Consider the following 25,635-nt stretch of genomic DNA (forward strand, 5'->3'; position numbering starts at 1 on the left):
ATTATGGCGCGTTCCGTGGGTGCTTGATAATGTTCAGTATTCGGCAAACGGGCAAACACCCGACGTTCGAGTCAAACTTACGTTTGACTCGAACGTTGGGCTCATCCCTAGTTACAAAGGTGTAGTGTGACTTTACATACACAAAGATGTTTCAGGAAAATCACTGGGCCTGGCTGGGAAGTGAGCCTGGGGATGCACTGTGAGTGTAATTGCAGAGTGCTGAAGCGATAGAATAGTAGCAGCAGGGTGTGATGGTACAGGAGATGCTCGAAGGAGAGACACAGCAGGTAACATGGTGTATGTGACAGATAAAAGACAGCAACTATCAGGTAGTTTACCTGTTCGCTGCCAGGAGGGCCATCGTGACATATGCTGCAACTGAATGGACCACTTTCTCAGCTTCTACTGAAGGAGTTAAAATTATCTTTGATGGGAAATAGTGGCCATTGGTGTGTTATAGGATCTGCATTTATGAAAATCCTGCCTGCCTCCCAGCTTTGCACAACCCCAGGAGAAATCTAATTTTTATCCATTTGCTGACCTGAAATTCATATTTTAACAAGACAGGTGTGTTTACTGGAGCAAGAGTGTTTTCAGTTTACTTGTTTACTGTACCATACACAACTCCAGTGATTTCACTATTGCCTCTCCTGTGTGCTGGCTTTTGGAGAAGAGGAAGAAATTTAAAAAAGTAAAGAAAAACTTCCCCAGTTAATAAAAAGTCTGTTCTTAACGACTTCAGCCCTGGAAGATTTTACCCCCTTCCCGACCAAAGCATTTTTTGTGATTTTGGACTGCTTTGCTTTAGCTGACAATTGCGCGGCCATGCAACGTTGTAACCAAACAAAATTGATGTCCTTTTTTTCCCACAAATTGAGCTTTCTTTTGGTGGTATTTGATCACCTCTGCGGTTTTTATTTTTTGCGCTATAAACAAAAATAGAGCGACAATTTTGAAAAAAAAGCTACATTTTTTTACTTTTTGCTATAATAACAATCCCCCAAAAATATAAAAAACTTTTTTTTCCCTCAGTTTAGGCTGATATGTATTCTTCTACATATTTTTGTTAAAAACAAAAATCGCAATAAGCGTATATTGATTGGTTTCCTCAAAAGTTATATCGTCTACAAATAGGGGATAGAATACTCTGAGACAATGCTCGCATGCCACCTTACAAACCTTGCAAACAACGAAGACATTACCCCGGACACCAATTATAGGTAACCCCAAATTCCCCCCGGGTCTACAGCCCACACAATTTAAAAATCTAAAGGACACCGACAGAGTCACTGCCTCTCAATTTGTGACTGGTGATAAATGGCCCACCATTGCGGAGCTTATGGACCCTTCAGGCTCCTTTCGGATTGCATTCTGGAATGCGGTGCAAATGCATCATTTCCTCCAGACCATAAAAGACCCACAACAATACACTAGACAGCTAACCACTTTTGAAGAGTACTGTTTGGGTACAGAGCCCATCCCTCAAGTACTTTCCAAAATGTATGCCTTGCTTAATACCCTCCAGGAACAGCCAACACTGGCCTGTATACGGAAATGGGAGAAAGACCTAAACCACACATTTACTATCTCACAAATTCAGAATATAATAACCCTATCCCACAAATCTTCACTATGTACTAAGATACAAGAAACAAATTATAAGGTATTAATGAGATGGTACATGACACCCAGCCGACTCCACACTATTTTTCCAGACACGCCAGAACACTGCTGGAGGTGTGGTACAGAGAGGAGAACAATTTTACACATATTCTGGACATGTCCTAAACTGACAACTTTCTGGACGAAGGTCCTCACCATATCCCAAAAATTCACTGATTTTAAGATCCCGAATGATCCAGCATTCTTCCTACTCCACGTTTCCACAATACCGATCAGAACTTACAAGAAATCCATATTACCTCATTTATTGAATGCAGCCAAATCCTGCATTCCCATACTCTGGAAACAGCAGAACCCATCAACAACAGCATTATGGCTGAAGAAAGTGGAGGACATTAGAAAGATGGAGGACCTAATACTGACAGCAAACGACAGACGCGAGACATACCAAAAAACATGAACTATTTGGAATCTATTCATCTACTGAGATGAGGGTAAATACCTGCTAGAGACCTGAACACTACTATATGTGCAGATTGAGAAAAAATGTACAAGCCGCCATCCCCGATCCCCTTCCCTCTTTCCCTCTGCCCCCCTCCCCAACCCTCCTTTGCTTTCCTCTCTTTACTAGCTTCTTTTACTCTATCTGTCTTTATAGTTTTGTTTACTTAGTTGGGAAAATGTGGAATGGAACAGGGTCATATCGAGATGCAGACAGATAGGGGATGGAAACCCCAGAACACCTCGACCCGGCAGCACCGTAATAAAGGGGTACATCAATCATTAGAAAATGACGGTTCTTTTGGTACCTGATGTATTGTAATTCCCTTGTTCATATTCATCAACACCAAGAGGCTGCGACCTCCCTTACTGTGAGATATAGTCATTGAACACAGATCTTGTTCATTCCTGAAAAACTTTAATCAAATTATATATTTGCAAAAAAAAAAAAAATAGGGGATAGTATTATGGCATTTTTATTATTAATTTTTTTTTATTAATAATGGCGGCGATCTGCGATTTTTATCATGACTGCGACATTATGGTGGACACTTTTGACACTATTACGGACCATTGTCATTTATACAGTGATCAGTGCTATAAAAATGCACTGATTACTGTGTAAATGACACTGGCGGGGAAGAGGTTAAACACTAGGGGGAGATTAAGGGTTTAAATGTGTCCTAGGGAGTGATTCTAACTGTGGTGGTGGTGGGGGGGATGGGCTATCTAAGACATGACAGCGATCACTGCTTCCGATGACAGTGATCAGTGGATCTCTGTCTTGTCACTAAGCAGAATGGGGAAATGCCTTGTTTACATAGGCATCTCCCCGTTCTACCTCTCCAAACTGCAACCGCGGGCCGCCAGCGAACATCGAGTTTCCTGGGACCCACGGGCACGCTCCCGTGGCGTGCGGCGGGCGCACGCGGCCGATAGGCGGCAAATTTAAAGAGATGTACCTGTATGCCCATTTGCCTGCCTGTGTCATTCCGCCGACGTATATCTGTGTGCGGCGGTCGGCAATCGGTTAACCTCTTCTTCCCTATATTCTTTCTACACTTTATCAAATCACCTAGGGCTATGTTATAAAGGTAGTTCTACCACTAAAATGCAGAGGCTACTTTAATGGAAGTTGCTTCCTTCTGGGCCAGAACATTGGAGGATCTCAGTTGGGGCAGCAGTGACTGAGGGACACCTGAAAATTAAAAATGTGTTCTTAACTTCTTCTACCCTATATCCTTCCTATACTTTATCGAATCATCTAGGGCTATGTTACAAAGGTGGTTCTACTTCTAAAATGCAGAGGCTACTCTAATGGAAACCACTTCCTTATGGGCCACAACCTTGGAGGATCTCAGCTGGAGCAGCAGTGACTGAGGGACACCTTAAAATAAAAAAATCTGTTCTTAACCTCCTCTTCCCTATATCCTTCCTACACTTTACTGAACTGCCTAGGGCTATGTTACAAAGATGGTTCTACCACTTACCTGTAAATGCAGAGGGTACACTAATGGAAGTCACCTCCTTATTGGCCAGAACGTTGGAGGATCTCAGTTGGGGCAGCAGTGACTGAGGAACACCTTCAAATAAAAATCTGTTCTTAACTTCTTCCACCTTACATCCTTCCTATACTTTACCGAATCACCTAGGGCTATGTTACAAAGGATGATCTCAGTTGGGGCAGCAATGACACCTTTCTGGTCTTGAAAGCAAGAGAATCCTGCCATAGGAGAAGATAAGTTGGGTCTTATCAATCGTGTCTCTGGCAAGTTGTCATCATAGTCAAAATCAGTGGGAACCAACACCAAATAATGGGATGCTGCTCCAGGATTCTGTCTATCCAGATCTGGTGACTCACACTGAAGAGTGCAGGCTGGGGGAGAGCTTGTCTCAGCTCAATGTATACAAGCATGAAGACAATAAACATCCCAAGTGCTGCACATCCACTTTGCACACCTCGCAAAGTCCAGCGATATCTATGGTAAAAGCAGCCTCAGGCTAGACTCCACCCAGGTCAGGTTCCTGCCAAATGCGTTTCGCCTTGCTCACAGAGCTTATCCATGGATGTCACTGGGCTTTGCGGGGTGTGTGGCACTTGGGACATTTCTTTTTTTCATGCCAAAATCAGTGGACCGTAGACTCATAGACTGTACTTTAAAATCCACTAACAATTTCAAGATAAGGGTCCTTTCACACGTCTGTGAGCAGATCCCCTGCTGAATCAAAGCTGAATGGGACAGATGTCACTTTTGTGATATCTATGCCCATTTTTTTTGTCCACATCTTCACAGTGGATGTTGGAGGACTCATGATGGCTCTGTGGGTGGCCAGATGTAAAAGACCTTACGTTTGTTGAGGTTTTATGCTACCTCTGATCTGTCAAGTTTAAGTCCGGAAAAATGGAAAAAGATGCATTACTTTTCTATTTTTTTTTCCGAGACCTGGATAGACCCAGAGGTAGGCTGATGTAACTGGATGCAGGTCCATCTAAAAAAAACTGATAGGTGGACCTGACTGACAAGCCCGTGTGCCTAAGGACTCATGCACACTGCTGCAAAAAACTGTGTTTTTATCAATAAACTTTTTTTTGTATGAATCTGAATGTAGATGTATTGTTTTCTATGGGCTCATGCACACAGGTATATAAAGATCAGTAAAAAAATAAAAATAGCAACACGGTCCTGCACAGACTATATTTTATGTTGTATTTGTGTCTGCTCTAATGTTTACATGCATACAGCGCTAATATACTCCATTGGAGTAAAAGAGGTGCCTGCAGCTAGGTGGCAGTAACTGTCTGCATCCTAGCAACAAAGGATGGTAGGCAAGGGTAACTGCCTGCATCCTAGCAACAGAGGATGCTAGGCAACTACATAGACTGTACTTTAACATTCTGATAATCCTAACTTTTCCAATGAGTGTGTCACAAGCCATGCTTTCTCTGTTTTCATTAATATGACATCCAAAGTGAAACTTAAAGCGGAGTTCCACCCAAAAGAGGAACTTCCACTCATTGTACTCCTTCCCCCCTCTGGTGCCACATTTGGAACCTTTCGGGGGGAGGGGGGACAGGTATCCTGTCCCCACCATTGTTAATTTTAGTCTTAGGACTAAAATGGCATTTTTGTTTTAGTCCCATTTTAGTCTTCTGCAATTGTTTTAGTTTTAGTTGTATTTAGTTGACTAAATCTCCAGTACATTTTAGTTGTTTTAGTCGACTAAATTAACACTGGTCCCCACTCCCGGGAGCCTCAGTCGTGGATATTTGCGTCACCGCTCAGGCTCCCCCCTCATTCCCCGGCTGCCGAGCCAGTAGGAGAGAGGAGCGGAGCCTCGCGCATGAGGCCATAAGGCTACACTGCCAGGTTCCCTTACTCGCAATGGAGGTGGCAGCACCCGACAGCTGATGGAAACATCAGCTGCGGTGCCAACATTGCTGAACTCCAGGACAGGTAAGTGTCCTATTATTCAAAGTCAGCAGCTGCAGTATGTGCAGCTGCTGGCTTTTAATTTTTGCATCGGTTGGCGGGCCTCCGCTTTAACAATATTCCTATTCCCCAAAAATAATCCATATACATCCACTTCTTTTTTTCAAATTCTTTATTTATATAAAGGAGTAACTTGTTTCTATTTGGTGAATATGCCGAGGATCAGGTAGGACAATACCAGTGGTGGCTGGTGCTCAAAATTTTTTGGAAAATTTTGAAAAAAAATCATCAATTGCAACCACTGTGCCATCAAACGCTGCCATTGTGCCCATCAAACATTGCCACTGTGTCCATTAAACACTGCCAGTGTGCCCATCATATGCTGCCAGTCTGCCCATCATATGCTACCAGTGTGCCCATCAAATGCTGCCAGTGTGCCCATCATATGGTGCCAGTGTGGCCATCAAATGCTGCCAGTGTACCCATCATATCCTGCCAGTCTGCCCATCATATGCTGCTAGTCTGCCCATCAAATGCTGCCAGTGTGCCATCATACGCTGCCAGTGTGCCCATCATACGCTGCCAGTGTGCCCATCAAATGCTGCCATTGTGCCATCAAACGCTGTCACTGTGCCCTCAAACGCTGCCACTGTGCCCACTAAATGCTGCCAGTTTGCCCATCATATGCTGCCAGTGTGCCCATTAAATGCTTCCAGTGTACCCATCAAATGCTGCCAGTTTTCCCAAATGCTGCCAGTGTGCCCATGTGCCCAAAAAATCATCAATTGCAACCACTGTGCCATCAAACGCTGCCACTGTGCCCATCAAACATTGCCACTGTGCCCATTAAATGCTGCCAGTGTGCCCATCATATGCTGCCAGTGTGCCCATCAAATGCTGCCACTGTGCCCTCAAACACTGCCACTGTGCCATCAAACGCTGCCACTGTGCCCATTAAACGCTGCCAGTGTGCCCATCATATGCTGCCAGTCTGCCCATCATATGCTACCAGTGTGCCCATCATATGCTGCCAGTCTGCATATCAAATGCTGCCACTGTGCCCATCAAATGCTGCCAGTGTGCCCATCATATGGTGCCAGTGTGGTCATCAAATGCTGCCAGTGTGCCCATCATATGCTGCCAGTCTGCCCATCAAATGCTGCCAGTGTGCCCATCATACGCTGCCAGTGTGCCCATCATACGCTGCCAGTGTGCCCATCAAATGCTGCCATTGTGCCCATCAAATGCTGCCATTGTGCCATCAAACGCTGTCACTGTGCCCTCAAATGCTGCCACTGTGCCAAACGCTGCCACTGTGCCCATTAAATGCTGCCAGTTTGCCCATCATATGCTGCCAGTGTGCCCATTAAATGCTTCCAGTGTACCCATCAAATGCTGCCAGTTTTCCCAAATACTGCCAGTGTGCCCATCATATCCTGCCAGTGTGCCCATCAAATGCTGCCAGTGTGCCCATCATATGCTGCCAGTCTGCCCATCAAACGCTGCCACTGTGCCCATTAAATGCTGCCAGTGTGCCCATCATATGCTGCCAGTGTGCCCATCAAATGCTGCCAGTCTGCCCATCATATGCTGCCAGTGTGCCCATCAAACACGGCCAGTGTGCCTGCCCGTCATATGCTCCCAGTATGCCCATCAAATGCTGCCAGTGTCCCTCTCGGGACACCCCGCTCACAAACCCCCCTCTCATGAATGGATCGCTGGACACACTGCTGACACCAGGTCTCACTGACCTGTCTCCTGATTGGTGGGGAGGCAGTGCAGTATGAAAATAGCGAATATTCATTCGCTATGGTCATGCAATTGGGTGGGATCAGGGCGCACTATCTGTGTTCCGAGCCCACCCTTTTTTGAAGCCTATTAGAGCCTCTGGCTCTAATCAGGTGCTTCAAAAAAAAAAAAAATACACCCTCTCCCGCCCCTGCCATAGGAATCCATGCATCCGGCGTCCTCAAAGGGGCCGGGCACATGGATAGGGAGGCGGCAGCAGGGATAGAGGGGGCGGCGCCCATGCGCCCACAATGCACGGGCCGCCACTGGACAATGCCAATACATTTCCCTCTTTGTATAAGGCTGAGTTCACACCTATGCGAATTGGATGCGGTGCATTTCGCAGGACATTTTAAAATCTGTTCATTTGAATGAGGCTGGTTCACATATGTGCGTTGCATTCGCACTCCACATTGCCCAAAAATCATGTGTGTTTTCTGGGCTTTGCGGTGCGAATTGCAGGCACATAATCCTTTATGGGAATGCATCTGATTCGCAGATGTGTTCCGTTGTGAACAAAAATTCTCTCTCTCTCCTCACTATACCTCCCCCCTCTCTCTGCTCAGCTGATCCGCAGAAAAAACAGAGAGGAATCGCTTAAAAGCTGTTTTTTTCTCTTCGCAGAGAAAACGAAGCTGGAATTCGCACCAAATTCAGCAGGTTTTTCATTGTGCTCCAGGGTGAAGCTTCATCCTCTTGGCATATGATTCTGAACTCACCCCAAAACTATAGAGGACAGTGTTGAGAAGCAAGTAAGAAGACACTCAATGCATGCTGAAAGCAAATCAGAAAATAAGGAGGATATTGACAAGCACAGGTATTTAACAAGCAGTATAGCTGTCTGCAGAAGATGGATGCTGGGATGAATATCAGACCCACTTAGGTAGGGCCCCCGGAGTGTATATAAATAGCAAATTGTTAAGTCTGGGGTGCGCCTTTAAATACCGCTATTTACATACAAATAAGTGGGAAAGGTAGCTTATGGTTGGAGTCTATTAAAGTCCTGTTTACAAAGCTTTGTGTGGTTCAGGGTTAATCATTCGCCATCACAAGGGTTGCCCCAAGATAATTGGCAGTGGGCCGCTGTGTGTTCACTGGAAGTTGTTATCCTCTTGTAAAGAAAGAGGTTATTGATCGCGAGATGCTGCAGGGATGTGGAAACTATAACAAGAAGCACGCAGGTCACTCCCTCAACCCCGGTGCTTAATTCCCCGTTTGTAACACGATTGATGATTTGTCTCAAGAGGCCGAGCAGCAATGGGCTGAGAAAGCACGTCAGGGCGCTGCATAAGAATAGACACCATCTGGCTTTTCATGTACTTTAAAATAGAAGTTGAAACAATCAGGGCCTATATACAGTATATATAATGATTGATACGTTACTTAGAACACGTCAGCACTGCTCCCTTCATAGCACACACCATCAGCTTCAGTATAATGTGACCGCTGGTGTCAACAAGCTCTCAAAGCTCACAACTTATATGAGAGCAGGCTCACAGTTGCAGTGCAGTAATTTAACCTCTTGCTTACTGGGCACCTAAACCCCCCTCCTGGCCAGACCAATTTTCAGCTTTCAGCGCTGTCACTCTTTGAATGACAATTGAGCGGTCATACAACACTATACCCAAATTAAATGTTTATCATTTTTTTCCCACAAATAGAGCTTTCTTTTGGTGGTATTTGATCACCTCTGGGTTTTTTTATTTTTTGTTAAAAAAAATTAAAAAAGACAGTATTTAAAAAAAAAACAAATACAAAACCGTTTTATATTTTGTTAATACATTTTGCAAACAGGCCATTTTTCTTCTTCATTGATGTACACTGATGAGGCTACACTGATGGGCACTGATAGGCTGCACTGATGGGCACTGATAGGCTGCACTGATGGGTACCGATAGGCTGCATTGATGGGCACTGATAGGCTGCACTGATGGGCACTGATAGGCTGCACTGATGGGCACCGATAGGCTGCATTGATGGGCACTGATAAGGCGACACTGATGGGCACTGATAAGGCAGTACTGATAGGCACTAATAGGCGGCACTGGTGTGCACTGATGAGGTGGCACTGGTGGGCACCGAGAGGTGGCACTGATGGGCGGCACTGAAAGGCATTGATAGGTGGCACTGAAGGGCACTAATAGGTGTCACTGATAGCTGGCACTGATGGGCACTGATAAGGCGACACTGATGGGCACTGATAAGGCGGTACTGATAGGCACTAATAGGCGGCACTGGTGTGCACTGATGAGGTGGCAGTGATGGGCACTGGTAGGTGACTTTGATAGGCAGCACTGCTAGGTGGCACTGATGAGGCACTAATTGGCACCACTGGTGGGCGTTGATAGGTGGCACTCGTGGGCATTGATAGGTGGCACTGATGTACTGGTGGGCACTGATTGGTGGGCATTGATTCGTGGCACTGGCAGGCAGTACTTGTGGGCACATATGAGGCGGCTTCGCCTCTCCCTGCTCGGGACTGATGTCCCTTCAACAGAGGCCGGTGATCGGCTTTTTTTTCTCCTCACACTGTCAGCGTGAGAGGAAAAAAGAAACCATTACCAATCTTCTGTTTACATCACGTGATCAGCTGTCATTGGCATTACTCCAATCTGTGATCACCCGAGTCCTTTAGGGGGGCGTGGCCAGCTTGCAAAAAGGAGAACGTCTATTGACGTCCTCCCGTCAAAGCAGATCCATGCTGTAGCCATCATTCAGCTATAGCGCGGATCTGAAGGAGTTAATATAAAATCCCCCTTGGATTAAAAAAATCAGGAGGCGGCAGGATCTTAACATCTGGCAGCTACTGCCAGGCCACCCTCTAAGAAAGTGATCCACTGTGCATCACTTTTCAGCAAGCGACAGGCACTGCCACCAACCTGAAGGAGCCATTATGCCACATACACATGAGCGGAATTTCCTTCGGAAAAATCTTGGGTGGTTTTTCCGACAGAATTCCGCTCAAGCTTGGCTTGCATACACACGGTCACACCAAAGTTCGCTGAACTTTCGTCAAGAACGCGGTGACGTGAAACAGAAAATGAAGAAGAGAAAATGAAGTTCAATGCTTCCGAGCATGCATCGAATTGTTTCCGAGCGAGCGTAGGAATTTTGCGCTTCGGAATTGATACAGACGATCGGAATTTCCGATCGGAACTTTTTCCGACCGAAAAATTGAGAACATGCTCTCAATCTTTTGCTGGCTGGAATTCCGCCAGCAAAAGTCCGATGGAGCATACACAGGGTCGCATTTTCCGACCAAAAGCTCTCATCGGTCTTTTGTTTCATCAGACCAGAGAATTTTGTTTCTCAAGGTCTGAGAGTCCTTTAGATGCCTTTTGGCAAACTCCATGCAGGCTGTCATATGCCTTTTCCTGAGGAGTGCCTTCCATCTGACCACTCTACCATACAAGCCTGATTGGTGGAGTGCAGCAGAGATGGTTGTTCTTCTGGAAGGTTCACCTCTCTCCACAGAGAAACGTTGGAGCTCTGTCAGAGTGTCCATTAGGTACTTGGTCACCTCCCTGACCAAGGCCCTTCTCCCCCGATCGCTTAGTTTGGCCAGGTGATCCACTCTAGGAAGAGTCCTGGTGGTTACAAACTTCTTCCATTTACAGATGATGGAGGGCACTGTGCTCATTGGGACCTTCAATGCTGTAGAATTTTTTCTGTACCCTTCCCCAGAACTGTGCCTGTCTCGGAGATCTACAGACAATTCCTTGGACTTCATGGCTTGGTTTGTGATCTGATATGCACTGTTAACTGTGGGACCTTATAGAGACAGGTGTGTGCCTTTCCAAATCATGTTCAATCAACTGAATTTACCACAGGTGGACTCCAATCAAGTTGTAGAAACATCTCAAAGATGATCAGTGGAAACAGGATGCACCTGAGCTCAATTTTGAGTGTCATGGCAAAAGGCTGTGAATACTTATGCACATGTGATTTTTTTTTATTTTATTTTTTTATAAATATGCAAAGATCTCAAACAAACGTCTTTCACGTTGTAATTATGGGGTATTGTTTGTAGAATTTTGAGGAAAATAATGAATTTAATTCATTTTGGAATAAGGCTGTAACATAACAAAATGTGGAAAAAGTGAAGCGCTGTGAAGGCTTTCCGGATGCACTGTAATGAGCCTCAGAAGACCAGAAGGTTAATCACAAGGTAAGGGACCCTTTATATTTTCTATACTGAAATAAGAAACATACATAAAGTGTACAGATTTTGGATAGAGGAGAGAACAACTGTTTTTAATTGCTGTCTGTGTTCCCAGCGATAAGATTTCTTCTCACTTCATGTACAAGAAATCAACGTAAATTTCTCCAATTGGGACATACGTAGACTGCAGGCTGCAGAGATGTCTGATCCTTACTTGCCTAGGGATTCACAAGCTTTCAGCTATGGAAGTCTTTAAATTGTGAACTTTCCAATCCAGCATACGTGTTTTGTAAATTACTGAATCCTTAAGCCAGAAATAAGATGACAACCCTGTGAGGCTATCAGTATAGGACTAGGTTTGGTTCTTTCCTCCAAAGTTTAATGCTTCTTTTTTTTGTAAAATCTTTATTTGTGACAGACAAGGCGTTACATCTCAGTAAGCAGTGCCATTGGCATGAGCAGCAAATGTTGCACAAGTCATATATTTCAAAGTATAAAACATGTAAAACATAAATTACATAATTAGAATAGGTAGTATCAATAGAAGTGTGAAAGGCTTAGCAATCATGTAACAGGGCGGCAGCGGGGCACCCTCCCTTACAGGGAGTGAGGGGAACTCCAACCGCCCCATTTTCTACATTTACATGTCCCCTTAAGAGGAGTTGTAGTGTGGGAGTGGACAAGTCAGCTTTCCAAACAACAAGTAGTTTGTGGTGTGTTAAGAAGAGTAAGGGCTGGGTCTCCTGGGTGGAGCTCAAGGGAAGGGGGGCAACTATGGGCCTCCAACTGACCTCACCCCGCACACCACCCATACCAGGGCCACCCTAAGGTAGAGTGCTTGCTCCATGGTGGCAAAACTATGCCAACACCCGGGTGAGCTGGCTTTTTCATGGTAACAAGCTCTCCAGCTTGCCGGTCTAGCTGGCATGTCCACGCACCACTCACCACCAGATACATGAACAAATAAGCAACCATTGGTCAGGGGACCAGAGTAAGTAGAGGTAAATGTGAAAAAATGATAGGGAGAAGGAAAAGGAAGACAGGATAACTGGAACATACCTGGAATCTCGCGTCCAACACCACCTCTCACGCTCCACCTCTGATGCCACAGTAAAATATGAGGAGTAACTGAAAGAGAAAGATTATTTCCCCCCCACCTCAGGTGGCTAGATTAGGTCTCTGTTCTCACTTGTGGGGTCTGAGGGCGTCGCTTAAGAGATGGCTCTGCCAGTTCCAGTCGGGCCACGACCAAGCTAGAGGACACTTGTCCTGGGTCGGAGACATATGTTATCCAAGCTGACCAAGTGCTGGAGAAGTGGTCCCGGGCACCCCTGCAGGTGGCGATCCACTCCTGTGTTTCCCTTATTTCACTCACTTTTCTCCTCCATTCCTCCCTGCCAGGGATTTTTGTTCGTTTCCAGTATATGGGGAGCAGCCACTTAGCTGCATTCAATAAGTGAGGCAATAGACTTCTCCTATATTGGCTAACTGGCATGGAAGGAATGTGCAGAAGGAAATGAACTGGGGAGAGAGGGACGTCCAGGTCCATAATGTCCTTAATCTGGGACCTAATGTCCTCCCAATAGGGTCTAATCACCAGACAATCCCACCAAATGTGCAGGAGTGTACCCCTGTGACCACAACCTCTCCAGCACCGGTCCGAAGTGGATGGATATATTTGTGCTAAGTCTGCTGGTACATGGTACCGATGTGACAGAATCTTATAGTTAATTTCCTCGGTTTTGGAGTCAATAGAGCTGGACCGGGTAAATTGGTAAAGGTAGGACAATTGGGTTGGGGTAAAAACTAGCCCCGAATCTCGTTCCCAGGATCTGATGTATGTGGGCTTAACTGCGGAAGCGGCAGAGCCAATCAGACGGTACAGTTCGGAGACCATATGTGGGATCGTTTTTTCTGCTATAAAGAGGCGTTCAAAGGGCGTAAGAGTAGCGATATCTCGTATGAAGCGTCTATGAGTTTAAAAAAAGTAGTGAAGTTGCCTATACCACCAAAAGTCCAATGGGAAACTCCCGTGCTGGTCCCGTAGGGTCTCTAGAGGCAATAATTTACCATCCTGCAGAAGTTTACCACAGCTGGCATTGGTATCATCCACCCAGGGGCCAAAAAATTCCACCTGTTCCCCAGGAGGGAACCACAGAAACCCCTCCAATGGGGCCAGTGGGGACACAGGGGGTGCCGGGGCCAGTTTAATGTTGAGGTGATCCCAGGCTGCTAAAGCCTGGGTCATCAATGGGGAGGTAAAGTCCGACAACCCCCTGTATTCCCGAGCCAGCCACGGGGCGTAGGACAGGTTTCTGCCCACCATGTATTTCTCCAGGAAGACCCAGAGTTTGGATTGAGTGTGGAAGCGCCAGTTGTGTATCCTCTGGAGGACAATAGCCCTATAATACTTCTGGATGTCTGGTAGACCTCCTGCTACTCTTCGGGCGGCTCAGCACTCTAAGCGCAACGCTCAGCCTCCGATTATTCCAGACAAAGCTCAATAGCATGCTGGACATTTGGGTAAAAAAACCTATAGGCAAGGACACAGGTATCATCTGCATGTAAAACAGTATTTGTGGGAGGATATTCATTTTTACAATGTTGATTTGCCCTAACTAGGTGAAGGCTGTCTTAGTCCAGTGAGCTAAATCTTTTTTCACTATTGCCATCAAAGGGGAGTAATTGGCTGCATATAAGGTGTCGAATCTATCCGTCAGCTGAATGCCCAAATATTTCAGGGATAACTTAGCCCATGTGAATGGGAAGGCTGCTTGTAATCTGCTAGCAAGGGAGGGTGGTAGCTGAATAGGAAGTATCTCAGATTTTGTGTAATTTTAAAGTTAGAAAGTGTCCCAAAATGTCAGAGTTCTCGCATCATGTTAGGCAAGGAGATCAGGGGGTCCATGAGGTGGAATAGCACATCATCGGCATACGCCGAGAGCTTGTGGTCCCTATGACCAACCGTCAGTCATTTGATATCTGTGCTCGCCCACACAGTGCGCAGAAAAGGTTCAAGCACCAGGGTGAAAAAAATAGGTGAGACTGGGCACCCCTGTCTAGTGCAGTTTCTGACTGAGAATCTGGGGGAGAGGAGTCCATTGACCTTGACCTGAGCATTCGGATCCGAATACAGGTCCATGTCAGCAAATGCGTTCGTAGCCCCATTGTCTCTAGCACTGTGCGTAGGTATGTCCAGTCGACCCGGTCAAACATTTTCTCTACGTTGATGGACAAGATCAGGTGGGGGGAATCCGTGGAGGTATGTGCACAGTGAATAAGTTGTATTGCCCCGATGGAGTTGTCCCTAGCCTCTCGACCCGCAATGAACCCTGTCTGGTCGGGGTGAACAATAAGTGAGACTAGGTGTTTCAGTCTGGTTGCAAGGATTTTCATTAAAATCTTAATATCCACATTAAGGAGGGATATGGGTTGGTAACTTTGGGGCATAGTGGGGTCCATCCCGTTTTTGGGGATCACTGAGATATGAGCCAATAGTGCCTCCGTGGGGATCGCGGTGCCCTCTGCTATAGAATTGAAGTAACCACACATCGACTCTCACAGCAGGGGTAAGAATGACCATAAGTATGCCTCTGTGAACTCGTTAGGGCCAGGACTCTTCCCATTAGGCAAGGACTTCACCGTTGACTCTATCTCAGTAGGGGTAATATGGGCCTCCAAGGTAGAGCACCGCTCGTCAGTCAATGGGGGAAGGCCAGAAGCGGTCATGTAAGCTTGAATGGCAGTCAGTTTCTCTGCCTGAGCATCTGGGGTCTGGTCTAAGTCCAAGTTATAAAGGGTAGCATAATAATCACGAAAAACCAGAGTCGATTTGAGAGGACCTGACTGAGAGCTCATCAGAGGATAGGCGCAACTTATGTACATACATCAGCATGCATCTCTTCCTGAGAGCTCTGGCCAGCATTTGGCCACATTTATTGCCGTGCTCATAATATTTATGCGACATGTATCGTAATTGTTTACGTGCCTGAAGATCTAATAATCATAGGAATAGTTCTCTCAATTCAGTCAGTTTTGTCAGGGCCTTTGGGTCACCGTTATATTTATGCTGAAGTTCTGCCTGTTGGAGGGCCTGAAGTACCCTGTTGAAATCAGCTTGATGGGCTTTCTTAAGCTTGGAGCCCAAAGAGATCAGTTTGCCCCTCGCCACCGCCTTATGACCCTCCCAGATGATCCCCTTATTCATACTCTCCGTAGTATTCTCTTTGAAGTAATGGGTCAGGACATTCGTGACTCCAGAGACCACTGCTGCATCATCCAGCAAGGATTAATTTAGTCGCTACTACCAGGTCCTATGGGTACCCGGCAGCAAAGCTAGTGTGGTCGTCACTGGGGCGTGGTCAGAAATAGTTATATTCCCAATGTCTGAAGCCTGCAACAGCTCTAGAGTCAGATAGTCTACACAGAGAAGATCTACACGGGTGTATACATCATGCACCTATGAGTAGTTGCTGTAATCTCTGTCTGAGGGGTGAAGCATGCACCGGCTGTCTATCAGGCGGTTAGTCTGTAGGGATCTACGGAAGTGTTTAAGGAAGGCGTGGGAGAGGGAGGGACGCCGGTGTGACGTGCCAAGCAGTGAGTCTGGGCTAACGTTAAAGTCGTCCCCTATGATCAGGGAGCCCTCTCTGAAGTCCGCTTACCTGTCTATAAAGGTAAGTTGGTTGGAATTGGGGGCGTAAATCGTAGCAAATGTGAACTTCTGTCCCGTAATAGTCCCCTTTAAGAAGACGTACCGACCCTGAGGATCCACCCTGCTCCCTGTGACTTGGAAGGGGCAAGACTTGTGTATGGCAATAGCCATGCCCATGGATTTCGTGACCGGTGAGTTGCTCAAGAACCATTGTTTATACAGGTGAGTAGGCAGCTTGGGCACCGAATGGGGGGTGGTGTGTCTCCTGCAAGAAAACCACCTGGGCCCCTAACCGCTTTAGTTTCCAAAACAACTTGCTATGCTTGCATGGAGAACAGAGACAATGTACATTATAGGAAGTTACCTTAAGTGATTCCGTAGGTGATCCGCAGCATGAGTGGTGGAGCAGGAGGCAGTTCCTGTAAAGAGGTATGGAGCAAGAGAAAGGAAACGAGGGAGAGAGAAGAAAAAACGGTGAGAAACATCAGAACAGGCATAAAAAACATAACATGTCAATGGTAACAATACTCATGAAATACCTGGGGGGGTGGGCCCCGGGCTCGACCCCGCTAGGGGAAAGCCCCTAGGACCCGACCCCTTTTCCCAAAAAGGAAATATACCTAGTAAGGTACAGCCTACGTGGGGAATGCGGACCAACATGAGAGGGAAGGTCCTAAACTTCAGCCTCAGTCTACCACCGCCCATCGGTTGTTTGTCTGTTAACAAGGGGGGAGAACACTTGAGTAACTGTGGGGTTCTGTTTTCAGTTAGGTCAACCACTAAGGTGCGTGATAGACATGGAGGATCATTGTCCATTAAGCTGGTAGAATCGTGTGTTCCACTAACGAGTCACTCAAAGGCACATGAATCCATATCGCCACCCAAAGCATGGTGGCGGCCTCTGAAGGCCTAGACCTCTCTCAGAGAGCAAAAAACTAGAAAATGAGAAAAAAAATGTAAGAGAGGTCAAAACAGGTACGGGGAGAGGAGTGGTGGAAAGTGTCCTTTCAGTCCCTGGGGAAAGCATGGCCTAAAGGAGAGGCAGAGGGCGGACGTCTGCGGTCTCTCTTGCGACTTCGCGGTTGGCTGGGAGCCAGGGATGAGGGAGTTGAACAAGGGGGCATTCCTGTAGTCCCCTCCAGTCCGGAAAGTCAACTGGCTCGAGTCCCAGGGTGGCCAGGAAGTGTGGGAAGTCATCCTTGGTGCATAGCGTAGCTTGTCTGCCATCTTTGGTCGCCTCCAGGTAGAAGGGGAATCCCCAGCGGTAAGGCAGGCCTGCTTTTTGGATAGCTTCTAGCAGGGGGTGGAGGGCTCTGTGCTGCATGAGGGTGAGCCTGGAAATGTCCTGGTAGAAGAAAAGGTGTGCTAGGCTATGTAGAAGAAAACTTTTGAGCTGGGCTATGTATTCCTTAAAGGCCTTCTCAACCCTGGTAGTACATTTCTCTAAATCATCCCAGGTGGGGAGGGACCAGATATGGCTTTTTATGTCCTCATCTCCCATGTCTGCCATGTCAGAGCCCCTATAATGTGAGGCACAGGATGAGGATCCCAGGGAGGCTGGAGGGGCAGAATCACTCACCAACCTCAGAGAGGGAATCTGGGACTCCACATGTTGCTGCTGGGCCGCAACTCGCTGTGCAGCCTTTGCAGCATTGGTAGCTTTCGGCGTCGGCGCCATCTTAGAGGCTTCATGTCCCAGTCCACAGGTCTCACCAAAGAAAGCATCCAGCTGCTCCTGCCGGGTCCCCTCCGCCCTTGGCTGCTGGGAGAGGTGATATCTCCCCTCTGTGCTAGTGATTAAGCCGCGGTGGGTATGGAGCCGAGGAGATGCATGTCCTCACTCCTCCATAGTCAAGCCACGCCCCCTAATGTTTATTTTTTTATGCAATTTGTTTTGGCTGTTTTGCAGGTTAATTCTATCACCGACCACCATCTACGAAGAAGAGAGTGTCCTATTCATACAGAAGGGAAGCTTTTGTGTCCTGTTCCTACTGTAATTTTTGAAACCACCAAACGTTTTAACCGCTATGATTTTCTTCCCTGTAGGTGTAATGCTTTTGTAGCTCCCCCTGACCCCTAGCAATAGGGAGGACTGACATTTCACCTCAGGGTACTGGTTCGTAGGCATGGTGGGTGTGAAAATTTGTAGAAAAAATGGGTGACAGTCACTTTTAGAATGCAAAAGTGAGTTTATTGCTCATAACAGAAGAAAATGTGGGAGAGTGGGTTAGGGCACAGGACACCCCAGAACAATATGCAAAAAGATCAGCAGACTCTAAAAATAACAGCACAGGTAGACAGCAATACAGAACAAGGGCTTAGGCCTGCACCCAATGTTCTGTATCTACAAAGCCACAGCTGTCTCCTATAGCAACAAAACTCACAGTACTGTACAGAGTTTCCCTGGATGAGTTCCCCTTGATGTTTCCCCAGCCTCTTCACAGTTCCCGGCTTATGAAGAGTCTCCTTTGGTACTTCATCTCAGAACTCTCCTTCTCCCCCTGCCCTCAGGCAACAAGAGGTCCTTGCTCTCTGGAAGATCCTCTCCCATGCCCCCAGGCAGCGACCTCAGCCAGGCTAGTTACAACCCAACAAAGCTAAATTTACTAGCAGCCCTGTTTAAGACAAGGGTGCTACACTTTTATGTGTAGGGAATAAATAATTCATAAATAAATAATGATACGCTTACATTTTGTTGTGTTATTGTGTTTTAATATTAACAGAGGAGATGCCTCTCTCCTGACCAGCCCTTGCAACATAAAAGCAAATAGCAGCCTCAGCCTGCATGTCTCCACTAAACCACTCCCTCTGACACATTTCGCTCTGCCCACTGGGGGCTTAGTCATAGGGTCAGTCTAATAATCATCTCTATAATTAATTAATTATATTCTGATTTATTAACCAAATTCTTACAATTTTTATATATATATATATATATATATATATATATATATATATATATATATATATATATATGTGTAAAACAATAGTGCAGCGCCAATATATAACATGAACATATAAATTGCAATCTTATGAAACCATAAAAACAAAAAAACATGAGGTAAAATGGTGCAAAGAGTATTCAATAGTAGTAAGAAGAAATTATTCCAGTAATACTGATAATCTTAAATTTGTACAAATGGTGATCAAAGTATTCAATCACCAACATCAAGTGAATTAAAGGCTTACCAGAGTGAATGGCTACTGTTACAGTAGCATAACCATCTATAAGTGCCGGTTCACAAAGGGACGGCTTCAAAGTCGTCCGACTCTGAAGCCGCCCCGTACATTGCGACTTCAGCATGGCTTATAAAATGACTTCTGTATAGAAGTCAATGCAAGCCACTCTGAAGTCGCCCCAAGTTATACAGGAGCCTTGAGTCGCTCCTATTAGAATGGTTCCATTGCAATGCATGGAGCACAACTTGTCAGGCAGCTAAGTCGTCTGACAGGTCGTCCCTGTGTGAACTGGCACTAAGTGAGAGAGCAATCAGGACGGTGCTCAAGTGACCAAACACCAACGACAAGTGGATTAAAAACTCCTAGTATATTCCAGCTAGGGATAAATGAAGTTTACTAGGAGCCCAAAAAGTTCTATATAGTTATCACGTGCCTGGACCCAGAGCCTGATATAAATGTTCAAAGTCAGTATTTTAGCAAATCCCATTTCATGGGTGTACCCTTTTGGGTACAAAGTTCTCTACAGCATCTGGTCCAACAGACCCTTTCTATACCTATACATTTACCAGCCACAGCCCTTTTTTTTTAATCTCTGTGCGGTCTTCACATTTAGGATTCACAGCCTCCTTAATAAACGGGCTCAGAGTTTTAATTGTATTCATGGTCTCTAAAGTTTCATTGTGCATTGTATAGATCAAGAGTTTCTGTAGCCTTTATATGATCACCTGATGGGAGACCAACAGTGCCTACTATGAGGTCAGCTGTTGGCCCAATAAACCTGCTTCTGGATAAAGCCAGTTCATGACATGTAGCTTATTTGAATCATTCCTCCAAGAACAGATCCAGGAATAATTCACAGTCAAAGGCAGTTCTATCTTTTCTTCACTTTTGCAGCTAAAGTTCACAGATCCTTTCCCTTCACCTTTTAGATCAGTGGGTGTATATTTCTGAGGGAGATGTGACCTCATCTGTGGCCTTTGGCATCAGAGTTATCAGAGGCCGCAGACATACCAGAGGAAATCATGATCAAAGAGTGGGAACATGCTGCAGGATTGGTTAGAGACTGGAGACATCCTGCAGAACACAGTGAGGTACTAGATAGACATGTTACATGAGACTAGAAGAGATCACTTCAATCACCCCCTTACATATCAGTGCTCCCACTCTAACTACTGACCTCTGGGTCCTAACTTCAACTCTCAAAAAGAAAGGGAGGTGTAACTGTTCACATTAAAATCTACCTTTCTGTTTATATAGGCTCTCCAAAATTGACAGTAAAGCACAGAGCTGTAATACGATTCACTCATATTAGAGCTTACTCATAGGTTTTGAGAGTTGGAGTTTGAAGAGCAACCAGTGACCCCTGGGAGCCTGCTCTTCCTGAAGTCGGGGATTGTGGAGGAGCAGTGTCTGGAGCTGAGTGTTTTGTTTCCCATTGCTGAACTTTGGGGTCCAAGGGCCACACAACAAGAACTAAAGGGCCGCAGGTCTGACATCAAGGTCCTGGATGCTATTTGTAGGCACAGCTCATATGAATGGAAGCCCCATGGTGGTTCAGGGGTTAGGGGGGACACCTTGAAAGATCTGAGAAGAAAAATGTGTTGCATGAAGTGTACTGCCCCACACAAAAAAAGTGTGAGTGGCAAAAAAATTGATGTGGCTTCACAGTATTTTGCAGTAGTATTTTGTAGTATTGCACCTTTTTTCCCTTTGCTTCACTATGTGTTAGACAAATTAGGGCCTACGGTACAGAGAAAGTGGGAGAGGGATAAACCCCAACGATGACGTGAGTGCCAGTAAAACAAGCCCCATCGTTGTCCAAAAATTAGAGAAGGAGCTAATTGTAGCAAGCATGTTGTAATGCAATTACTCCTTTTGGCCACAAGATGGAGACAGAGAGATGCTGAATGGTCCTTCCAGAAAACAGAGAGAGAGAGAGAACACTGGGGAAAAGGGGAGTTTCAAGAAGTGCTGAAGGGACAGAAGAGAGTGAAGTACTGAGGTAAAGGAGAGAGAGACTCTTGAAAGGAGACAGAGGAGAGGAGATTGCTTAAAAGAAAGGGAGATACCAAGGCTCAAAAAGTCCTTTGCTGGGACACAGTGACACTTAACAGTGAGGAGAGGAGGAGTGTGTGAGGGGAAGGAACTGAGGTGCCAGAGTGAGGAGAGAGACACACGCTGACACCAGGGACTGTGTGCCCCAACAGAGGAGGAGGCATATCATGAAGCCCGGAAGTAAGAGTCTGTGAGGATAATAAAGAGAGCAGTCTGAGGAGAGGGAGAGAGAGAGAGAGTGTGGTGAGGTAACAGGTGTGAGGAAAACTGCTGAGACTGAGGAGACAGAGAGAGAGACTCTGGCAGCATCAGAGGGGGAGCTCTACCAGAGACTGCCAGGAGAGTGTTGCCTGGAGACAGAGGAGTGAATACGCCTGAGGGGAGCCAGGAGCAGAGACAGCCATGTGGTCCACTACTATTTGGTCCAGGGATCCTACTCAGCAGCCCAGCACCACTCATCTCAGCAGAGACGACCTACACCTTTCAGGGATCGAGATACCCATCCGGGTATTGGGTCGGCTGCTGCCTGTTCACCTTGCGAGTTTCGCTGCCAGTCATCTCGATTGGTCATCAGCAAGAGATGCACTGCCTTACAACATCGCTAGGAGCATCAGGAGCCTGAACCAGCACCTGGGACTATTGTTGTGTCATCGCACAATGGACTGGTGAGCGGGTGTAAACCCAACATCCTTTTTGACACCATACTGACACTGCATGCAGACACCAATTTCCCTTTTTAGTGTCACGGGTGCTTGTTTGGAGCTGCCATCTCTAGTAGTTTGCCCTTTAAATCTCTACCCAATGGAACATTCTAGAGGATTACTGTTCCATGCAAGCTTGTTTAAACCTTCTCTTAAAACTAGGGCCCCACCATTTGCTAGCAGAAGACACTAGTATTCTTTACCTCAGGACCTGCAACATTACAGAACTGTGCTTACTGTACTTGTGTAACCCTTTTCTTTTTGTTGTGTGTTTGCCTCTCAAAGGTGTTTGTGGCCCAGAAGGATCTAAGAAGTTGACAAGTCTTCTCTCCTCCCTCTCAGCGCCTGTGTTAAGGGCATATAGATTTCTATACCTGCAGTTGCTAAATATTGAAGGTTGTCTTTTCTAATGTATTAATTATTTGTAGCAAGGTTTAGCAGTGTTGTAAGTTTCCATATGCTTTCAACCGTGCTAATATATTCAACTTGTTTATCACTACCAGGTGTGTGTCTATTTTTGGTGATAATCCACAGCCAGGATAACGGTATTTACCACGTGTCCTTAAAAGTATTTGCAGTAATTTTATTTAACCAGGTGTGTCAGAGGGGCTGAGGTCATTCTTGGAGTTGAGGCGGAGATCAGAGAATCCAAATTCACCAAGCGGCTCCTGGGGGGGTTTGTCGCTACATAATTAAACTACATTCATCCTAAAATTAACTTATTACCTAGCACATGTTCATTTTAGGATGTATGTAGTTTAATTAGCGCCTGCTTTATGTTTTTTGTTTGATTTATTAGTGTGATTCACACTTAAAGGGGCAGCTGTCACACGCATTTACATAGGGTTGGCGCATTTTATATTTTGAAATAATTCTTTATTTTTGGTGTCAGTGGGATTAAATACATTTTATTAGTTACATAATGTAGTTAGTTACATAGTCGGTAAGGTTGAAAAAAAAGACACCGGTCCATCCAGTTCTGTGGTGTGTGTGAAAAATGCTGGTGTCAGTGGAGGTAAAATAATTCCATTGATGGTCTCAGTGGGAGTAAAATAAACCACATAATTGCTGTTAGTGGAGATTACAATAAGTCACATTATTGGTGTCAGTGGGATAAAGAAAATGTCATATTATAGGTGTCAGTGGGATAAAATAAGCCACATCATTGGTGTCAGTGTGAGTAAACTAAGCCACATCATTGGTGTCAGTGGGAGCAAACTAAGCCACATCATTGGTGTCAGTGGGAGCAAACGAAGCCACATCATTGGTGTCAGTGGGAGCAAACGAAGCCACATCATTGGTGTCAGTGGGAGCAAACGAAGCCACATCATTGGTGTCAATGAAAAAAAAAAGGCCCTGCTGGTACTATTGGGAGTAAAATAGATCCCAAGTCATTGGTACCACTGGGATTAAAATGTACCTCAAAACATTGGTGTCAGCAAAATTAAGAATATATTGTTACCATAGATGTTAACCTGGAAAAAATGACAGCATAATAAGTGAAAATAGACAGGAGGGGTCACCACTAAAAGTGGGCGTGGCTAATTAATTATAAGATTTGCTTATTACAAATACACATGCTAAAAGGGACAGAAAGATAATGCATAATACAATATATTAGTGTGTTACAGAAAACAGAGTAAACACAGTAACAATCTAGTTGATAAAAGTTGTCATTTTCAGTGATTTACTGCGAAAAAATAATAATTGCTGAGCTTGAAACATAATTATGGGACACGGATTTTAAAAGGTTATACCACAATCTCAGGAGCAGTTCCGGCAAAAGGTCCTTTGGCTTCAAAGGCTAAGATACCAATGTGGCCCCCCCTCACCATCTAAAAGAAGTTACTTCGTTCTAACTACCAATCAAACTCATACCTGCCTTGGAAGTCTGATTTTGACTGATGATGCAGGAAATAGAATAGGGAGAATTACAAAGATTTAAGTTAAACCGAGTAGGCTGATTTTAGCATAGTTGCAGGGTATAAGTGACATCATTATTAGCTCAATGAATGCATTCATTTTTTTTAATGGTAATAAAGCCTACTGTACTATAGTACAGGGTTTCTCAACTCCAGTCCTCAAGGCACCCCAACAGGTCATGTTTTCAGGCTCTCCATTATTTTGCACAGGTGATTTGATCAATTTCACTGCCTTGTAATTATCAGAGCTGTTTCATCTAAGGGAAATCCTGAAAACATGACCTGTTGGGGCGCCTTGAGGACTGGAGTTGAGAAACACTGCTATAGTATAATACTGTTGTCCATATATCTAGGCGTATACGAATACTAAGGGTACATTTTATATTACTCAACCTATAACATTGGTTTACTTACTTACTCCATGGCCTCATGAAGGGCCTTGGCCCCCAGATTTAGTCTTTGCAACAACAGTTCCCCTTTCCCAAGTTGTTAGATCCTTTCACCTTGGAGGACCGGGGTTACTCTTTATTTCTAGGACATTACAGGAAACATTCCTGCCATGGCTCTACTGATAGGCTACAGACTTTATATCTTGCAGAATCATTCGACCCCAAATAGGGATTCAATTGGGCGGTGGGGCAATTTCTGTCTAGTGGGCATTAAATCTCAATACTCAACTCCTCTATGACGCTGTTCCTCTAAATACCTCTGTTTCCCACAAGATGTTCTCAGTGTTTCTGGATGATCCCTTGCCCCTCTCCAGGGATAAGCCGGAGCATTGGGAACAGGAGCCTTAGCTGGGCCTTAAAGAAGATCTCAAACCAAAAATAATAAAACAAAATTAATAGCCCGTTAAAATATAAAATAACAACACTAGCTTTTGATGCAATATTTAGCTTCAATCCAAGGATTTCACAAACAAAACTTTTTTCTGCCATTACATATCCTTAGCCTGATGGCCAGCATCATTCAACTCACTTCCTTTGAACTCAGGTCATCCTGGACTTGCCCCAACCTGTGACTGGATGGTGAAAGAAGCAGTGCAGCAATGAGCTCATCTCTGTGTCACGCCACTCTCTCCTCATATCAACATGCTACTTGTCAGCACATGAAGTTATGCTTCTTCCTGTCCAGCTCTGCTTGTAGGCATGTGCTGTCTACTTTCTCCACTGCAGGTGGTGATATTCCATAGCAGCACTGCAGTTGGAGTGGAAGTCAAGAGGAACATGTTTCCTCGATGGTTTCCTGGATCACTGGGGAAACGATACAATTGGATGCTGCCACCCTATGTGACTGGCAGCCCTCTTGGGTCAGGCAGAGCCTGTTTAGGGCCCTGGCTGCCAGGCTTGGCACACATTTTGCGAGTGGGAACAGAAGTGACAGATACTCCACCTGGTAAGGACAGAACTAGGGGCAGGGAAAGGTTGCTGACAAGGCGGGAAAGTGTAGGGAAGAGCAGGGTTCGCAACCTCTCTGGACATCTGCCCATTTGGGCATGAGACGGCTAGAACGCACTCTGCCCCTCCTAACAGGCGCTGTCAATTTGGCTGAAACCTGCTTGATCTGTGAGTGTTCTTGGTTGGGCTGTCTTTCCACCAGGTTTATTGTGAACTGTCTT

This window comes from Aquarana catesbeiana, linkage group LG12, assembly GCF_042186555.1.
Source record: "Aquarana catesbeiana isolate 2022-GZ linkage group LG12, ASM4218655v1, whole genome shotgun sequence".
NCBI lineage: Eukaryota > Metazoa > Chordata > Amphibia > Anura > Ranidae > Aquarana > Aquarana catesbeiana.